General features: G+C 31.1%; 1 long non-coding RNA gene across 4 annotated transcripts; it reads right to left on the bottom strand.

The window, feature by feature from the left end:
• Window positions 1-9,492: 9,492 nt before the first annotated feature.
• On the bottom strand, window positions 9,493-13,045 carry LOC139852827 (uncharacterized). Of its 4 annotated transcripts, none has more exons than XR_011761194.1 (7): window positions 12,850-13,045; window positions 12,012-12,087; window positions 11,819-11,877; window positions 11,312-11,357; window positions 11,090-11,220; window positions 10,731-10,959; window positions 9,493-10,144 (listed from the first exon to the last, which is right to left on the bottom strand). It is a non-coding gene; the product is annotated as an uncharacterized lncRNA (long non-coding RNA). The 4 variants fall into 4 exon arrangements; XR_011761193.1 differs by having other exon boundaries at window positions 10,735-10,959; XR_011761195.1 differs by having other exon boundaries at window positions 9,493-10,959; window positions 11,307-11,357.
• Between the last annotated feature and the right edge of the window lie 6,877 nt (window positions 13,046-19,922).

The following is a 19,922-nucleotide window of genomic DNA, read 5'->3' as shown; positions in this document are numbered from 1 at the left end:
AATTTTTTAAATATTTACAAACTTAAATATATTGATTTTACAAAGTTCAAAATATTAATTTAATATTTATATATTAATTTTAAAAACATGGTAAAAAATAAAATTAAAAATCTTTTTGGCTTTTATCCCACTTTAATCAATCAAATATTATCAAAAATATACGCCCCTCTTTTCGGTAAAGTAATTTCGGTTTCATGACCTAATTTAACTCATGACGAATTTTTGAAATATTTTGGGTTGATTGATTAAAGAATTTTATACCTTAAGAATAAACGTTAAATTTCGCAGTGATGTAATAAATTTTTGTATGATATCAATAATTTCGGTCGCCAAACCTAATTTCATTCAATACCAATTTAATACTTTATAGCGAACAAATTAGCGTTTATTATCAAAAGGTTAAAAATAAAAATAAAAAAATTAAAAACTGTACAGACTTACCTGTGAGATAGTATTCTTAGTTATATGATCTATCCCATTCATAAAGTCGGTTTAATTGGTTTTTCCATAGCTACATAGGCGTAACCTCGAGCATTCAGTGTTTTTTCTTCTAAACATATGAACGGTCCGTCTCTGCATAAAGTAACAAATTCGGTGTTTGAATAGGTTTGATTATTTGAACATTTACCTCCATGTGACCATTTTCCGCATTTGTGACATCTTTCAAGGTGTCGTGCTCTTCTTTTCGCTGCGAATTTTGATTTTCCTTTACCAAATTGTAACTTATTATCTTCGCATCTGGATTCTTTTCTTACTCCGTCCAATCTTTCTCTGATTACTGATACTATTTCACTCGGAAGTGTGTCATTATTACGTTTAGTGATCAAAGCGTGTAGCATTAGACCATAGTTTAGTTCACAGGAAGTCTTCATTTCGTAAAAACCTAAAAAAAATAAAAATTCAGAATGGGGGGAGAAGACTAGTTCTTTAGGGTCTGCTAGGGAAAGACCATTCGGGTTCCATTTTCGAGAACTACACGAAAACAGAAAATCTAACTCTAACAGAAATACATATTATCCTTTAAATACTTGATTCTCCCCACACTTAGTTAGCTGTGGTATCGAAATTGTGATTAACTTCGTTGTCGACTTCCATCGGATTATCTATGTAATGTTTAACTCTGTGACCATTAACTTTAAATTCAATTCCATTTGAATTTATTAATTCTATCGTTCCGTATGGGAAAACTCTTTTGACTATGAATGGTCCAGACCATCTCGATTTCAATTTTTCAGGAAATAGCTTGAATCGTGAATTGAAAAGAAGAACTCTGTCTCCTTCTTTAAATTCTTTTGAACTTCTGATTCTTTTATCATGTCATTTCTTCGTTCTTTCCTTATAAATTAACGAATTTTCGTATGCTTCATGTCTTAATTCTTCTAATTCGTTTAGTTGACTTAATCGTAGACGTCCAGCTTCATGTAAATCAAGCTTACATGTCTTCAAAGCCCAAAATGCTTTATGTTCAATTTCTACTGGAAGATGACATGCTTTTCCATAAACAAGTCTAAAAGGTGTGGTTCCAATTGGAGTTTTGTAGGCTGTTCTAAAAGCCCAGAGTGCATCCTCCAATTTAATGGACCATTCCTTCGGATTTGATCCTACGGTTTTCTCTAGAATACGTTTTAAAGCTCGGTTGGTATTTTCAACTTGTCCACTTGTTTGTGGATGATATGCGGTGGAGATTTTATGAGTTACTCCATATCTTTTAAGAACTTTCTCAAGTTGATTATTACAGAAATGAGTTCCCCGATCACTTATTAAAGCTTTCGGTGTTCCAAACCTTGCAAAAAGACGTTTTAAAAAGTTGACTACAACTCGTGCATCGTTAGTTGGGAGGGCTTGTGCTTCCGCCCATTTAGATACATAATCAATGGCGACGAAAATATAGAGATTATTATGAGATTTTGGAAATGGACCCATAAAGTCAATACCCCAAATGTCAAATACTTCACATACTTGAATGACATTTTGTGGCATTTCATCACGTTGACTTATTTTTCCGGCCCTTTGACAAGCATCACAGGATTTGCAAAGAAGGTGAGCGTCTTTGTAAATTGTAGGCCAATAGAATCCAGCATCATAAACTTTTCTTGCTGTTAGTTGAGGCCCATAATGCCCTCCTGTTGGTCCTGTGTGACAATGGTTTAAAATTTTACTAGCTTCATCTCCAAATACACATCGACGTATTATTCCATCTGGACAACTTTTAAACAGATGTGGATCTTCCCAGAAATAGTGTTTTATATCACTGAAGAATTTCTTTCGTTTTTGGTACGATAATCCTTTTTCAAGGAATCCACATACTAAGTAGTTTGCATAGTATGCAAACCATGGAATTTCAGTATAATCTATCTTCAATAGATATTCATCAGGAAAGTTGTCTTGTATGGCCGATTCATTTAGAACTTCTAATTCGGGATTTTCAAGACGAGAAAGATGATCAGCGGCGAGATTTTCTGCTCTTCTTTTATCTCGGATTTCAATATCGAACTCTTGTAAGAGTAAGATCCAACGGATTAATCTTGGTTTGGCATCTTGTTTCGAAAATAGGTATCTAAGAGCAGAATGGTCAGTATAGACCACCGTTTTTGCTAGAACGAGATATGAACGAAATTTGTCAAAAGCAAAGACAATAGCAAGGAGTTCTTTTTTAGTAGTTGTGTAATTCGTTTGTGCTCCTTGTAACGTCTTACTAGCATAATATATGGATTGAAATCATTTTTCAATCCTTTGTCCTAAAACGGCTCCCATTGCAAAATCACTTGCATCGCACATTAGTTCAAACGGTAGATTCCAATTTGGTGTTATCATGATCGGCGCATTAGTGAGTTTCTCTTTAAGAATATTAAAAGATTTGATGCATTCATCTGAAAAGATGAATGGAGCATCCTTTTCTAGGAGTTTATTCATAGGAGTGGTAATTTTAGAAAAATCTTTTATGAAACGTCGGTAAAAACCGGCATGCCCTAGAAAACTCCTAGCTCCTCTAACATTGGTGGGATGTGGAAGTTTAGCAATTACATCTACTTTAGCTCTATCCACTTCAATTCCTTCTTTTGAAATTTGATGACCAAGAACGATGCCTTCTTTAACCATGAAATGGCATTTCTCCCAATTAAGTACTAGATTTGATTGTTCGCATCTAATAAGCATTCGTTCAAGATTAACTAGACATGATTCAAAAGTATCACCGAAGACTGAAAAGTCATCCATGAAAACTTCCATGCATTCTTCTATCATGTCGTGAAAAATCGCCATCATGCACCTTTGAAAGGTTGCAGGGGCGTTGCAAAGTCCAAATGGCATGCGTTTGTAAGCAAAAGTACCATAAGGGCACGTGAACGTGGTTTTCTCTTGATCTTCGGGTGCTATTGGAATTTGAAAATATCCGGAAAATCCATCAAGAAAACAATAGTAACTGTTTCCGGCTAATCTTTCCAACATTTGATCAATAAAAGGTAAGGGAAAGTGATCTTTTCTGGTGGCGTCATTTAATTTTCTATAATCAATACACACACGCCATCCTGTTACAGTCCTAGTAGGAATAAGCTCATTTTTTTCATTTGTAATGACAGTCATTCCACCCTTCTTAGGCACGCATTGAACTGGGCTTATCCATGGACTATCAGAGATTGGATAAATTAAACCTGCATCTAGCAGTTTAATAATTTCTTTTTTAACTACATCTTGCATATTCGGATTTAGTCTTCGTTGGCGTTGAACATACGTTTTATGACCTTCTTCCATAAGGATTTTATGTGTGCAATACGAAGGACTTATTCCTTTAATATCATGAATCTTCCATGCAATGGCTGGTTTATGAGCTTTCAACACAGAAATGAGTTGTGATTTCTCATTTTCAGTAAGAGAAGACGATATTATTACAGGTAATTCAGATTCACCATGTAAATAAGCGTATTCCAAATGGTTTGGAAGTGGCTTTAACTCTAATTTCGGTGGTTCTTCTATCGATGATTTATATCGATATCTGTCTTCTTCTTTTAGCATTTAAATTTCTTCTGTTGTTGGTTCATATCCATTAACTATTAGTGTAGCTAACATTTCAGCTTCATCAATTGGTTCATTACCTTCTCCTAAAGAACATTCTCCTGTTCCTTGTAATTCTGGAAATTCTTCTAATAATTCTGCATGTGAATCTATAGTTTGAATATAATAACATGTATCATCTGCAGATTGCGGTTGTTGCATTGCTCTATCAACTGAAAAGGTAACACTCTCGTCCTCTATACTTAGGGTCAATTTCTTACCGAACACGTCTATCATTGCTTTAGCCGTGTTTAAGAATGGTCTTCCTAATATGAGAGGAACTTGAGAATCTTCTTCCATGTCCAGAACAACAAAATCTACTGGAAATACTAAAGTACCAACTTTAACTAGCATATTCTCCATTATCCCTCTAGGATATTTTATTGATCGATCAGCTAGTTGTATACTTATTCTGGTTGGTTTCAATTCTCCAAGGTCTAGTTTAGTGTATAGTCAATATGGCATTAAATTTATACTAGCACCTAAGTCTGCCAATGCTTCTATTGAACTAAGACTACCCAGAAAACATGGAATTGTGAAACTTCCTGGATCAGATAGTTTTTCTGGTATCTTATTCAACAGCACTGCTGAACAATTAGCATTCATAGTAACGGCCGAGAGTTCTTCCATTTTCTTTCTATTTGAGATTAGATCTTTCAAGAATTTAGCATATCTAGGCATTCCTGAAATCACATCAATGAAAGGAAGATTTACATTTATTTGTTTAAACATATCCAAGAATTTAAATTGCTCGGCTTCAAGTTTTTCTTTTTTCATTTTACTTGGGTAAGGAAGTGGTGGTTGGTATGGTTTAACATAAGGTTTAGCCTTAACTGTGTTATCTTCATTAACCTTTTCAATTACCGGTTCTTTTTCCTTATCTTGTTCAGGTTGTGGTTCTTGTGGAGTAGGAATAGCTTCATCAGAAGTTACAGGTATTTCAGGTGGTTTAAGTGTTGTACCACTTCTTGTGGTAATGGCTTTAGCTGTTTCATTCTGGGGGTTTGCATTTGTATCACTAGGTAAACTTTCCGGTTTTCTTTCACCTATTAACCTTGCTAGGTTACTTACTTCTTGTTCTAAGTTTTGAATAGAAGCTTGTTGATTTCTAAATGCTTGAGCATTTTGTTCATTAGTTTGTTTTTGAGATGTGAAAAACTGCATTTGAGTTTCAACTAGCTTCGTCATCATATCTTCTAAATTCGGCTTTTTATCATCGGTTTGTGGTGGTTTGTTTTGAAAATTAGGTCTTTGCTGGTTGTAAGTATTGTTGGATACTTGTTGATTGCTAGGACCTTGTTGGTTGTTGTATGGAATATTTCGGTTATAGTTCTGGTTTTGATTGTAAATCGGTCTTGGCGGTTGATAATTATTCTGATAATTATTTCCAGGCCTTTGGTTTATGTATGAAATATTCTCTCTTTGTTCCATTGTTAATTCAATACTGAGACAATCTTTTGTCAAATGTGGTCCTCCACACTGCTCACGACTAATTCGTATTGAGTGGATATCTTTAGTCATCTTTTCCGTTCGTCTCTCTACAGCATCTATCTTTGCGGAAATGGAATCTAAGTCATGGCTAGAATCGGCTCTAGCTGCTTTAGATGATCTAACAATATCTTTTTCTTGGTGTCACTCATGTGAGTGGGAAGCAGTGTTATCAATAATTTTGTAAGCATCAGTTTCGGTTTTCTTCATAATAGAACCACCAGCTGCTATATCGATGTCTTTCCTTGTAGTGATGTCGCATCCTTGGTAGAATATTTGTACTATTTGACAGGTGTCTAAACCATGTTACGGACATCCTCTTAATAACTTTCCAAATCTTGTCCACGCCTCATATAGAGTTTCATTCGGCTTCTGTGTGAACGTAACAATTTCTCCTTGAAGTCTTACGGCTTTAGATGCCGGAAAGAATTGTTTAAGAAATTTTTCAACTAAAACGTCCCATGTATCAATCGCCCCTTCAGGTAACGATTCCAACCAATCTTTGGCTTCTCCCTTTAAAGTCCAGGGAAATAACATGAGATATATCTGTTCATCCTCCACTTCTCGGATTTTAAATAAAGTGCAGATCCTATTAAAGGTACGAAGATGTTCATTTGGATCTTCCTTCGGCGCACCACTAAATTGGCATTGATTAGTCACCATGTGTAGAATTTGTCCTTTGATTTCATAATCTGGCGCATTAATGTCTGGATGAGTAATTGCGTGACCTTGGCCAGTGCGTTTAGCTCTCATTCGGTCTTCCATACTTAAAGGTTCCAGATTCTCCATAATTGAATTTGTTGAATCGGAATCACTAGAGGATTCTGATTTAATGGTTCGTTCCTCAACAATCTCTGTTTGAATGATTGGTGGTTCCGGAGGAAAATTTAATGGTTCAGGATCTATGAATCGTCCCTAAATATTCTCCGGATTCTCAATTGTGAGGTCGGGTTCAAAAAATGGATTATCGAAAATTTGAATTGGAGTACTTGGTCGACTGGATGACGATTCTAAAGAAAAATCAACGGCGGTAATATTTGCTAGATGTCTTGATCGAGTTACAGGTGGTGAACGTACAAAAGGTGGTGAACGTCTTGCTCGGTGCATTCACTGAATATCCTATTAGTTTTTAAAAGGAAAGAAAAAATTATATAAGTTATCCAATTAATAGACTTTTCTGATTTTGCTCACGTTTCGAATAGCCAAAAGATGCAGCAGAGGGGCAGGATTCGTTTGGTCTCAATATAATTGAGGACTGTTTGGCTCCAATAACCCGGTCCACGTACAAATCCAACTATTACTACGAACCAGAAAATTTTGATGTCTATCAATTTAACCACTTAAAATAAATTTTCGTAATTTTAAGAAGTATAGATAAGAAGTAGAAAAAAAATCTATGTCCTAAAACTAGAATAGCGAGAAAAAAGAAAGAAAGAGAGCGCGTCGAAAAAGATCGAAAAAGAAAAGATCGAAAAATTAAAAGGCGTCGAAAAATAAGAAATAAAAAAATGACTTATAGAACTTAAAAACACTTGACTAACCCAACCTTATTACTATCACTAACTTAAAATTATAATCGCAAATTGAGATTACTAATTGGAATGATAATTGATACATAGGTAAAAGGTGTCTAAAAATATTAAAGCTTACAGGAAAAACTATATCCCAAATGGCAATATCTTAAAAAGGTACTAAAACTTAAAAAGGCGTCGCAGAATTCTAAAGCACTTAAATCTTAGTCTAAAGAAAAAGCACTTAAGGGATTTTACGGCAGAGCCTAAAAATCTAGAAATAAAAATAACTATGGCAAAAACTATGTCTTAAAACTAAATACGAGCGAAAAATACAAAAGTTACGCTAAAACAATTAAAAAGGGACAAAATATAAAAATATACTAAAAGTTGTAAAAAGTTACAATTTTTATAAAAATATTATTTTTATATTATTTATTTTATAAAACTATTAATTTTACAACTTAATTAAACTAATTTAACTAAATATAAAATAAATTAAAAACTAAAATTAAACTAAATAATAAAATATTAAAACCTAATTAGGGTTTATTAAATAATAATAATAATAATACACCGTAATAAATGCATTTTTAGGGTTGTAGTTGGCGTGTCAGACACTCTCATGCGATCGCATGAGTTTATGCCTTCGGGCTCATGCGATCGCATGAGCTGAGGTTTTGGGCCAGGTTACGGGCTGCTACAGTAGCAGGCCCGAGAGTTTATTTATTTTTTTTTTTATTTTGCTGTGTTTATTTTTTTCTGTTTTAAATATTTATATAATATATTTTTATAAATTAAATAAAACTTATATTTTTATAAAATAAATATAAAGAAACTTTTATAGAACTTAAATATTTAACAAACTCTTAAAAATATTTATATTTTTGTTTTTCTTTTTATATTTTCGAATATATTAAAACGTATTTTTACAAAAGCGTATTTTAATAAAAGTAAACTAAAAATAAATTTTTTTTTTATATATATATATATTAGCGTTGCGCTTTCGGCGTTTAAGTTCCCCGGCAGCGGCGCCAAAAATACTTGATGTCAAAGCTAAGGGGTATAAAATACTATTAAATTTTACTAGGAAATACTATTAAATACGATACAATTTTACACAAGATATTTATTTATTTATTGAATGGATATACTTAAACCTTGCTACAACACTTATAGGCAGTGTACCTAATCGTACAGTAGTGTAGTTTTTAGTAAGTCCGGTTCGTTCCACAGGGAAAAATCTTTTAATCAAAGCTTAACGCTATATTAGTTTTATTTTATAAAAATACAAATATATATATAAGTAATATTATTATTATAAAGGGGGGTTTTTACCGTTTAATGACCGGTTTGTCGATTTTAAAACTTTAGTTGCAGTTAAAACAAAATGTAAAATATTAAATAAATAAAAGACTTAATTTAAAGCGTAAAGTAAATAACGATAATGAAATTGCGATAAATAAAAGTGCGATAAAATAAACTTGCGATAATTAAAAAGTACGATAATTAAAAGTGCAATTAAATACAATAACAATAAATAAAAGTGTTATAATTAGAAGTACAATTAAATATAAAATAAAGGAAATTAAATATGAAATAAAAGAATTATGCTTATTTAAACTTCCGTAATCATGATGTTTGACGTGTTGATTTTAGTTTTATGCCCATGGGTTAATTGTCCTTTGTCCTGAATTATTTAATATGTCCGTCTGATTTTTGTCCATATCAGTCCATCAGTCATAAATATAAAGTGCGAGTGTCCTCGTCAAATTATCCTTATACCCGAAGTTAAATATTCCAACTAATTGGGGACTTAAACTGTAACAAGATTTTAATACTTTGTTTAATAATTACACCAGGATGTCGACTGAATGTAACTCAAGGTTTTAATACTTTGTTATCAATTATGCCAAGTATCCTTGTACATAATTTCACCCCTGTTTTAATAATTCTAGTGGCTATTAATCCATTCCCGTGTCCGGTTAAATGAACGATTATTCGTACATATAAATACCCCGCCCATCGTGTCCGATCGAGTGTAAATGGTTATTTATAGGGACGCCCAATTGTAAATCTTTATATTAACATTAACAAACTATCATTTAGTTAAACAAATATAAAGCCCATTAATAGCCCATAGTCTAATTTCCACAAGTGTCGTTCTTTTGTCCAAACCCCAATTATGGTACAAAGCCCAATTACCCAATTTTAATATTTTTAGCCCAACATCATGATTACTTCGGATTAAATAAGCATAATAATAACTTAGCTACGAGACATTAAATTAAAAAGGTTAAACATAACTTACAATGATTAAAAATAGCGTAGCGTTACACGGACAGAATTTCGACTTACACCCTTACAACATTCGCTAACATAACCTTATTATTAGAAATTAAAATTAAAATTAAAATTAAAATATATATATATAATTTACGTATGATGAAGAAGGAAAAAGATGTGTTTTGATGTTCACCAAGCTGCTAATTTTATAGGCATGTGGGCTGGAAAAGTGGCTCATGCGATCGCATGGGCTTTGCCCTTCAAGGCCATGCGATCGCATGGCCAGCTGGAGAGGCTCACATGCCTTTGTTTTTTCTGCCGACGGTTTTTAATAATATAATATATAATATATAAATAATTATAAGAATTATTTAAATATTATATTATATTTATGTGCATAGTTGACTTGTAATTTTTAGTCCGTTGCGTCAAGCGTTGAGAGTTGACTCTGGTCCCGGTTCCGGATTTTCGAACGTCCTTTCGTATAATTTAATATCTTGTACTTTGCGTTCCGCAACTTGTACTCTTGTCATTTTTAGACGTTTCTCATCAATAATTTGAACCACTTGGATTGTATCTTGTACATTTGAGCTTTTTGATCATTTGCGTCTTCAATTCGTCGAATTTGTCTTTTGTCTTCACCTTTTATTATTTAAACGAATATCACTTGTAAATAGAACAATCGCAACTAAAAGCTTGTCTTTCTTGAGGGATAATGCTATGAAATATATGTTCGTTTTTAACATTATCACATATCCTTGAAACCTTCTCAATCAACCAACCCCTTTGATGGTCATGATGACCTTATCCTGGACCAGAGTCAAAAACATCTTCAAACAATGAATCACCAAAAATCAAAAGGTTATAAACATAACCTACAAAATAATGAATCACTCATAACAATGAACCTGATTAAAGATGCATAACCGTAAAGAAATGACCCGTGGAACCACGGGTTTATTTAAACAAAACAGTTTAATGATATGTTTTATGTATTAAGTGGATGCAAATGCTAAAGTCATTTAGTTTAATGATATGTGGAACCACGAATTCCAGACTAAGAAACTTGTCGTTTTTACAAACATATAGAGACATGTATTTTCGCATACATATGTAACGTAATTAATCCCGTAAAGAAAATCCATAATTGAATATTAATAATATAATTATCATTATAATTATAATTAAAATAATAATAATAAAAATAGATAATAATAATTAAGTTTGCTTATAAATTGAGTTTTAATAATTTTAAAAATATTTATTAGTAACAACAAATGCGTCTTGAATTTTTTCAAAAATCAAAATACAATTATTATATGAAAGTTGTACAATATGAATAAAAAAAACCATACAAACGCTTATGGAGAACGAAATCGGAAAAATATAGCTTACTCGCCTAAAGATTCTTTTGAGTACTCTCCAGTATTTTCTTGACAAAATCCTTGGTGACAACTTCAAAAATCTATTATTGATCATTATAAAAGCATATTCAATTGAACCCAAAATAAAAGCACATACCTCAAAACTCATCTTAAGAGCAAATTTTGGTTTCTTCTTCTCACAACCAAACTCATTTTAGACCTCCAAATCGATCATCTTATTTCGAGCATAAAAAAGGTACCTAGTAATGACATGAAACTTAAAAACTCATCAAACTTCAAACTATTGCTCAAAACAAAGATTGACACTAATAATAAAACCTGAAACTGATATTGGGTCAACCTAACCCAATTTTGAACATTAATAGGTACCTTTTTACCCATTGTCTGCAAAGAAAGATAGTGAAGGTACATAATGCCGTGTTTTGGATCATCTTCTATTACCTCAACTTTCCATTTTTTCCTAGTCATCAACTCTTCCCCACCAAGACACTTATTGACAACTGTAGATAACAAAAAATATATGAAACCCGAGTTACATTAGTAAAAGGACATTCATAACACATTTTCGGCAATGGAAAATATTTACATTACCGTCAGTTGATTAATTTTCAACCTGAGTTACAAAAATGTAGCAAACCTGCAGGCAATTAGTGAAATTAAAACAAATAAAAATGTGAAATTTAGATGTATGAAAGTGCACCATTTGTGTTCATAAATCTATAGGATCTTGATATTCTACTTTCGACTTCCAATGATTCCAAAAAGACCAAAAAAGTATATGATATTCCCATGCAAGTGTTTATCTACATGGTATATAATATAAGATTATAAGGCCTACATTTACTCACAAAAACATACAGAATGTTGACACTCATTGTATCAATTTTAACAAACAGTGTTTAAGTTCATACAATGATAAGAAATTATAATCAGTGATGCCCATTTAATCTTGAAGCAAAGTAAAATTTAAATTTTCTCCTACAGCAAATACGGAGTATTCCATAATCATCTTTTAAAAGTGACTATCAATATCAATGATCATGCTTTGAAAGATGACTTAGTACATAAATATGATGCAAATGAAAAACTAATACTAACCTGTGGTTTTAAATCTCTGTGGATGATTTGATTATCGCGAAGGACTTTTAAACCAGCCGCTGTAATATAAACACACTTCAGAAACTCAAGCACTCACCAATGGCAATAACAATAATCTAAATAAAAAAGGATATATTTTGGTAGATACCTAATTGCTGCATGAAGTGCATCGACGTCGATTTGGGAATTCTACCTTGACGTTATTGTATAAACAAGGATAAATCACCTCCTCTGCAACATTCCAGCACAAGATGTATTTTTCCAGGCTCCTAATTCCAGACAATCAAGACAAAAAGAACCAAACTCAAAAAAAAAAAGTTGTAAGAAACATAAAAGTTCAACGGTTCAACTATATAGTCCATTTAAATTCACTCATCACTTTAATTTTATGTCAACCAAATCGTCCTCATTGGTGTAGCAAAACGTGCTGGTAGAATATAAAGAAGTCAGGCTGGATTATGCCATCTCATTTACTTCTTCAAATCAAATAACCATTGCCCTCTAAGTGACATACTAATACTAAAACCTTCAAATTTCTTAACAATCCTTGTTTAATGACCAATAAAGATGCTCTTTTTTTGCGTGAATCAATACAATAATTTTTGTTACTCACAACAGTGAAACTTTCATCAAACATAGATAATCAAGCCTCAACCTTACAAAAAGTTACTGTCTTTGCTTATATTCACAATCGAGTCTAAAGTTCAAAGGCTTAATTACATCATTCTCAAACTAACTACAACTATATATGCATCAAATACCCACATTAAACTCTAATGTATTCACTGATCACATATCTTAGACTATCTTTGTAACCTTTATACGGAGTATTTGCTTACAACACATTCCTAAAACTCGGTAATTTTTTCCATCATGTTACATATACATACAATTTTCTAAAAAAAACACAAATATATTAATTAGGTGAAGTTCAAAGAATGTGGTTATCAAATTATTATTCTAAACAAACAAAACAAATCAGTCAATTTACAACAACAACAATTTGAAATAAAAGAAAGTTAAGAGATAACCTTGATCTCTTTAAGAAATATTCAATCAAGCAATACTAAAGCTAAACCTCCTCCTGATTGAGCTAAAATGATTGTGAAACTCCATAAACTAATATTGATAGGGTTGTTTTACCATCGTGTAAATTAGAAGCCCTCGATTTAGTATTATGAGTTTCGCGGAAATATGGTTGTTGTTCTTTTCACATTTGGGAACCCTAATTTGTGTAAACAAAAGAAGCCGATCTCCCTTTTTTTTCAGTCGCGTAATTGTATGGTGTGGAAGGCTAGTTTTGTAATCAAACAATTCAAGACTAGGATTATGGGTCATAAGCAAGATTAGAAAGAAATTAATGGCTAAGATCAAATATGGTTAATTAAATGAATGGCTAAGATTAATTTATATTCTTTAAAATAGCCTATTTTTACGTTTATTATTATATATAGTATAGATTATTATTATTATTATTAGTATTATTAATAGAATTGTTATCATCATTAGTAAAATTATTAATATTTTAATTATTGTTATTATTATTATTATCCCTACTAACATTATTATGATCATTAATATTATTATAACAAATAAATAGTTTCTATATAAGAATACATTTATTACAAATCTCCCTACTTATTAAAAGAGAAGCTAAATAGTGAAATAATCTTTTGAGTGTTTAAATCAAATCTTAACCATTAGATTAAAAATAAACACAATGATCTAACCATTAATTCAAATCCCGAAATTATATTACTAACAACATTTAAGAATCTTAATTCAAAGACTAATATACCCTTAAAACAAATTAGTATTACAATTTAATTAATTAAATTAAATTAAATCGATTCACAAAATTAGGACAATTACCATTTTAATTTCAATTCAATTACTGCAACGCATTTTTACCATAAATAGGGTTAAAGTCTTTGTTCTCTCCCCAAAAACACATATAAGATTGCACAAATCCAATTGTTCAACAAATTAAGAAGCAGACCTTCATCTACCATCAAGCGTATATGGATATTCAAGATCAGTTCGATAACGATCAGATTAAACGATTTTAATCGCTTGATTTTGATAAATCGATTCATATATGGTCAAGGGTTTATCAACTCACATTCGTCATAAAAACATTCTTATTGTTATCCATGACGACCTCGATCAAATTTCGGGGACGAAATTTCTTTAACGGGTAGGTATTGTGACAACCCGAAAATTTTTGACCAAATTTAAACTTAATCTTATTATAATTCCGACACGATAAGCAAAGTCTATTAAACTGAATCTCAAAAATTTTGAACTGTTTCATATATTCAATTGACCTTTGATCATCCCCGACGATTCACGAACAGTTGTGTGTAAATAAATATGTAAATAATATATAAAAATAAATAAAAGTGTATATATAATATTTTGAATTAATAAAGTATATTCTAAACAATTAGAATTAAAAAAAATGTAAAATAATAATTAGAATAATTAAGTTAAAAGGAATATATATAAATATATAGGATATGAATCTACATATGATTCCTATTAATAATTATTAATATATTGTAATATATATAAATATATAAATATTAAATATTAAATATTAAATATTTAATAAATGTTATCATATAATATAATATATATTAATTGTAAAATTTATATATTAAATGTAACTACAAGTTTATTTATAGTTGTTATATTATTATTACATTAATTATTATTATTAGTATTAGTATTATTAAAGATTATAAATTTTAAATTTGTTACATGTAATTGTTATATTATTATTATTACTCTCATTATTATTATTATTATTCTTATTATCTATATAATTATATTTACTAATTATTAATATTAATTATATATATATATATTATATTTATAGAATCAATAAAAAGATCAAATCTGTTACACTTAACAATCAAACTGTATTACCAGTTTGTTTCTGTCTGCCATCGGGTATAAACAATTACAATTAGTCACATTATCAAACAAAATTGGTTATAAATCAATATCTACTTTATTCTTTTATCTCTGTATCTGATTGATTCAATCTGTTTAGTCTTCTTTACTATAAAACAATCAACTGCTCACGTTATTATGGAGGAGCCATTTGAATGTTTCATTTAGATACTTCAAAATATGTTATAAACGAAAGTACATAATAAGGAAACATATAGTAAAGTAGATATGGTATAGATGGTAAATCTACATCCATTTATTTGATATGGACATATAGTAGGAAATTTAATCATTAAAGTAGTCACTTGTTGGCTCAGTGATTTTTGTATCAAGGTCATCCACAAGGTTTGCCTCTTTTCCTTTTCCCTTTAGAGATTCTTGATATTGATTAACAGAATATTGATTTGTTCGACAGTTTTTAGACCAATGAAACAACCCAACATATTCCGTACGATAAAATCTTTTTTTTTACACAATACACATTTACGCGCCAATTAAATATGTAAACCATTCCACAAGTTCCATTTAAACGTACAACAATTTAAATGTTTACCAAAGGCACAAAGGCCAGTAATTAAGTTTAATACAAGTTTGACCTACTACAATGATAGTTTATAATCCAAATGACATTCGAGCATGGTTTGGGGCTAAACTACCCAAAACGTTAGGCCACTTCAAAAGCTATCCAAAAAGCACCCCCTGTCAACACAAACGGGAGACAACTAATCCAACCGTATGCCCTTACCCTTGTCCAAGCCGGAACCTATAAAAATGGTAAACAACGAGAGGGTAAGCAATGCTTAGTGAATGCAATAGTTATACATACATATATATAACCCATCTATTTGCAATCACAAATACCAATAACCTCGCACGAACATGTAACTCACATAGCAAGTCAATCATACCCGAAATACCAACAAGTCGTACATTGACACCAAATCTCATTAGCATATACTCAACACCATATATATATAATGCTAAACAATCACAACACAATATGGTTAACCATAACGCTATGGTGCTACCGGCACGTGGTTCACACCATACGCATTTGAGTCTCACTCTTTTATAGTGCTACCGGCACATGGTTCACACTTTGACGCTACCGGCACGTGGTTCACGCCTCATTTTATAGTGCTACCAGCACGTGGTTCACACTAGATGCTACCGGCACATGGTTCACATCCTATATCCATCACATACATGTTATGTCACTACTGGCACATGGTTCATACCATAACATTCACAAATAAACACGCCATATACATGAAGGTATAATTATTCCACTCACCTTGTCACAAGGATGATGATTTAGCACTTCCGAGCTTCAACGCAATGTACCTAAATCATTAAGTGCACATTCAATTTCACAACCAGTGGGATTAACCACAATACTCCCACTTGAGCATTTAATGACCCAATTTGCATTAAATGACTCAACTACTCACAACCGCCCATAAATGGCCAAGACTCGACTTTAATCACTAAGACTAGTGAATTAAAGTCTATTAACTTCAATTAATACAAAACTTAGGGTAATCCATACCCATTTCATCTAATTAGGTCAACTAGTACATTTTAACCCATTTTATAATACTTAGACTCACAATCAAGTCAAACTTACTCATTAACACTTCTTTCATAAATCTTAAAGTGCATTAGTGACTAACAACATCAATTGACACTTACAACCTCAAATCACAAGGCCAAAACCCTAGATTATGGCTATTAGGGTTTCATTACAACAACATAACCCAAACTCACCCGTTTTACCACCAAATGGGTCTTACAAATCTCTAGTAACCAAAACCCTAGCCATTAACCAATTAAAACTCAAAACTTAGAGTTAGAACTTACCGAGACTATCAACGTGTAGCTAGAGACGCAAGGAACAACTTTAATTCTTGCTCCAAAGATCAACCCTTAATCCTTCACTCTCAAATCTCACTTTTAATCCAAATGAGTTTTAAGTTTTGGGAGAGAAATTGGAAAGAAAAGAGAAAAGAAATTAAATTAAATGAACAAGTGGTGGAGGTTTAATGCTCCTATCAGATCTACACGTTAAATTACCAATTTGCCCCTTAAATTTATTTAATTTGAGCTAGAATCGGAGTCAGAACTGCAGAGGTGCCGCGGCGCGGCCCATTTTCGCGGCGCGACCTAACGAAGGAAAAACGACCCCTTTTAACTTAACTTCTGATCTGGAATTGCTTTATATGTCGCGGCGTGACCCAGTTTGTCGCGGCACGGCATTAGCCGTCACCTGGACACCTCGACAAACTTAAGCAAATTTTGATTTTATTTAATTCGTACACTTAAATCCCGCTTCCTATATTCGCCTAACCTTCAACAATGGTCTCACAAGACTTAACGCTATCAAAACCCACGTATAAACTTCTATATGCACCCATTATCAAGTATATATATATATATATATATATATATATATATATATATATATATATATATATATATATATATATATATATATCTCTACAATTTCGCACAATCTAGCGAGTTACAAACGTACAATGATTTAGTATGTACCTTTCGATATGTACGGGAAAAACGGAATGTTACAACCAATGACCAATTTTACCACATCGATAACAAGAATCTTCAATATTCTTTAAAGAGCTTCCTTCAACATTATGATTTGTGGGATTGTATGGTGGTTGAAATTTATAATTTTGTGGATTATTATTTCTTTGTCCACGACTACGACCACTGTAACCATTACGACCACGACCACCACCACGATCATTAACATAAGGATGATTTCGAACATAGTTATGATTTTATTATTGTTATGGTAATTTCCATGATGATGGTTTTGGCCAATATGACCACGACCTCGCCCACGTCCTCGTCCAGGTGCATTTCTTTTTTTATTATTATTATTTTTAATAGCATTAGCTTCAGAGAATGCTAGCGCACCCGTATGACGAGATTCTTGATTCTTCATCAGTAATTCTTTATTCACTTCTGCAACTAAGAGATAAGTTTGAAGTTTGAAAAAAGTTTTGTAATTCTGCAATCTTAAATTTTCTTGTATAGTAATGTTTGCAGAATGCATTGTGTAGAAAGTTTTCTCTATCATATCAACATCACTTATTTCTTGACCACAAAATTGAAGCTTTGAACGGATCTTGAACATGGCCGAGCTGTATTTACTTACCTTTTTAAAGTCTTGGAACCTTAAATTTCTCCATTCTTCCCTCGCAGCTGGGAGTAATATTTCCTTTTGATTATCGAATCTACTCTTGAAACTTTCCCATAAAACATGTGAATCTTTGATAGTGAGATACATATGTTTTAAGGTGATATCAATATGTTTGCGAATAAAAACAATTGATTTTAATTTATCTTGATCAGAACCAGTATTGTTTTCTTTTAAAGTTTCTAGAATACGCAATGATCCAAGATTTATTTCTATATCCATGACCCATGATGTGTAGTTTGTTCCCAATACGTCTAGGGCATCAAACTCAAGCTTTAATAAGTTTGACATTTTCTATTTTCAGAAAGATGAACAACATAAATTATAATCATAATCAATTTCTAACAACATGAAATTAGAATCATTTTAAATTCATAAGTAGCAAACAACAGAATAATGGTATGATTACAAATAATAAAACCACAAGGGCAGAATAGAATATAGGTTCACTCGGTGGTATATTACCAACAATGATGATAGTTAATATAACCAATACAATAGGAAAAATCATTCTTGTGTGAATCATCTTTACAAAAACTTTTTGAGGGTGGTAATCTGAGAAAATGAAGATTGATTTGTGAAAATGTGAAAACGGAGATGTTTATTTTATATTTGAAAAATATAGTCATTGTAACGTCGTCAGTTGACGTTAACAACCGTTATGTATATATGACCGTTATAACGTCGTTAGTTGACGTTAACGAATGTTATGTACTCGTTATATTAATAATCATTTTAATAAAAGAATTTTATTATAAATATGATTACTATAAAATACCTTTAGTATAAATAGGTTTAGTATAAATACGAAGATTAAGAGAATAAACATATTATGCATAAATAATAAATTTAAGAATAAACAATAGTATGCATGAAATAAATAATGATTAATTGTATAAATAATCATAAATGTTAGATAACATAAATATAAATGTTAGTGAAGTTAATAAGAGTAAGATTACAGAAATATAATTCAGGCGGTATAACCGACCATATATAACATAAATATAAATGTTAATGAAGTTAATAAAAGTTAGATTACATAAATATAATTCAGGCGGTATAACCGACCATATATAACTTAAATAACATAAATATAAATGTTAGTTATGATGATAATAATATTTACTTTACTAATAAATAATAGAAGATATCGTTAAAGATTTTTTTTTATTACCTTGATTATACGGAGCACTTCGTGCTGATAACGTGTTATAATTCAGTAGGCTTATAATTACCTTTAGTGGTTTGGTTCGTGACTATAGGCTACTAATAAACTTAAAATAAGAGAGAGTAAAAGAATGATGATATATGAAATATATTCTATATGTGCATCTTATGCAAATCACATCCTTTGATATTTATAATACAATAATTTACTGTGCAGTTAGATAAAATAATAATATTCGTGAATTAACTTGTGATCCACCAAACTTCACTTTATAAAAAAGTGTCGACCATATTTGACATATATAACAAAAAGCAAAAACATTTGTACTCGGTTGTAAAAAGCAAAAAGTTAACTCTCCATGATTTTGCCTTTTACAAAGTTTTTTATGAAAAATTGTAAAAAATAAAAGATTGTGATAAGTTGTAAAAAGAAAAAAAGTTAACTATTCATAATTTTGCTTTAATAGAAATGAAACTGAAAAGTCATGAAATTGATTTATAGTACCGAAAAGTTTTGTGTTTATTTGTAAAAACTGAAAACTTTTGTATTTATCAATTAAAAGGAAAAATGAAAAAAAATGTGCTTATTTGTAAAAACGTAGAAAGTTTATGTTTATTTATATAAAGCAAAAAATTTGTGCTAAACTGTAAAGCAAAACGATTTATGCTAAATTGTAAAAAAGTAAAAAAGTTAACTATTCATGCTTTTACCTTTTTATGTTAAATTGTAAAAAGCAAAAAAAATTGTGCAAA

This window comes from Rutidosis leptorrhynchoides, chromosome 6 (assembly GCF_046630445.1).
Source record: "Rutidosis leptorrhynchoides isolate AG116_Rl617_1_P2 chromosome 6, CSIRO_AGI_Rlap_v1, whole genome shotgun sequence".
In the NCBI taxonomy this organism is placed as follows: Eukaryota; Viridiplantae; Streptophyta; class Magnoliopsida; order Asterales; family Asteraceae; genus Rutidosis; species Rutidosis leptorrhynchoides.
Note: the sequence above shows the minus strand (reverse complement) of the source record. Positions and strands in the feature narration are given on the sequence as shown.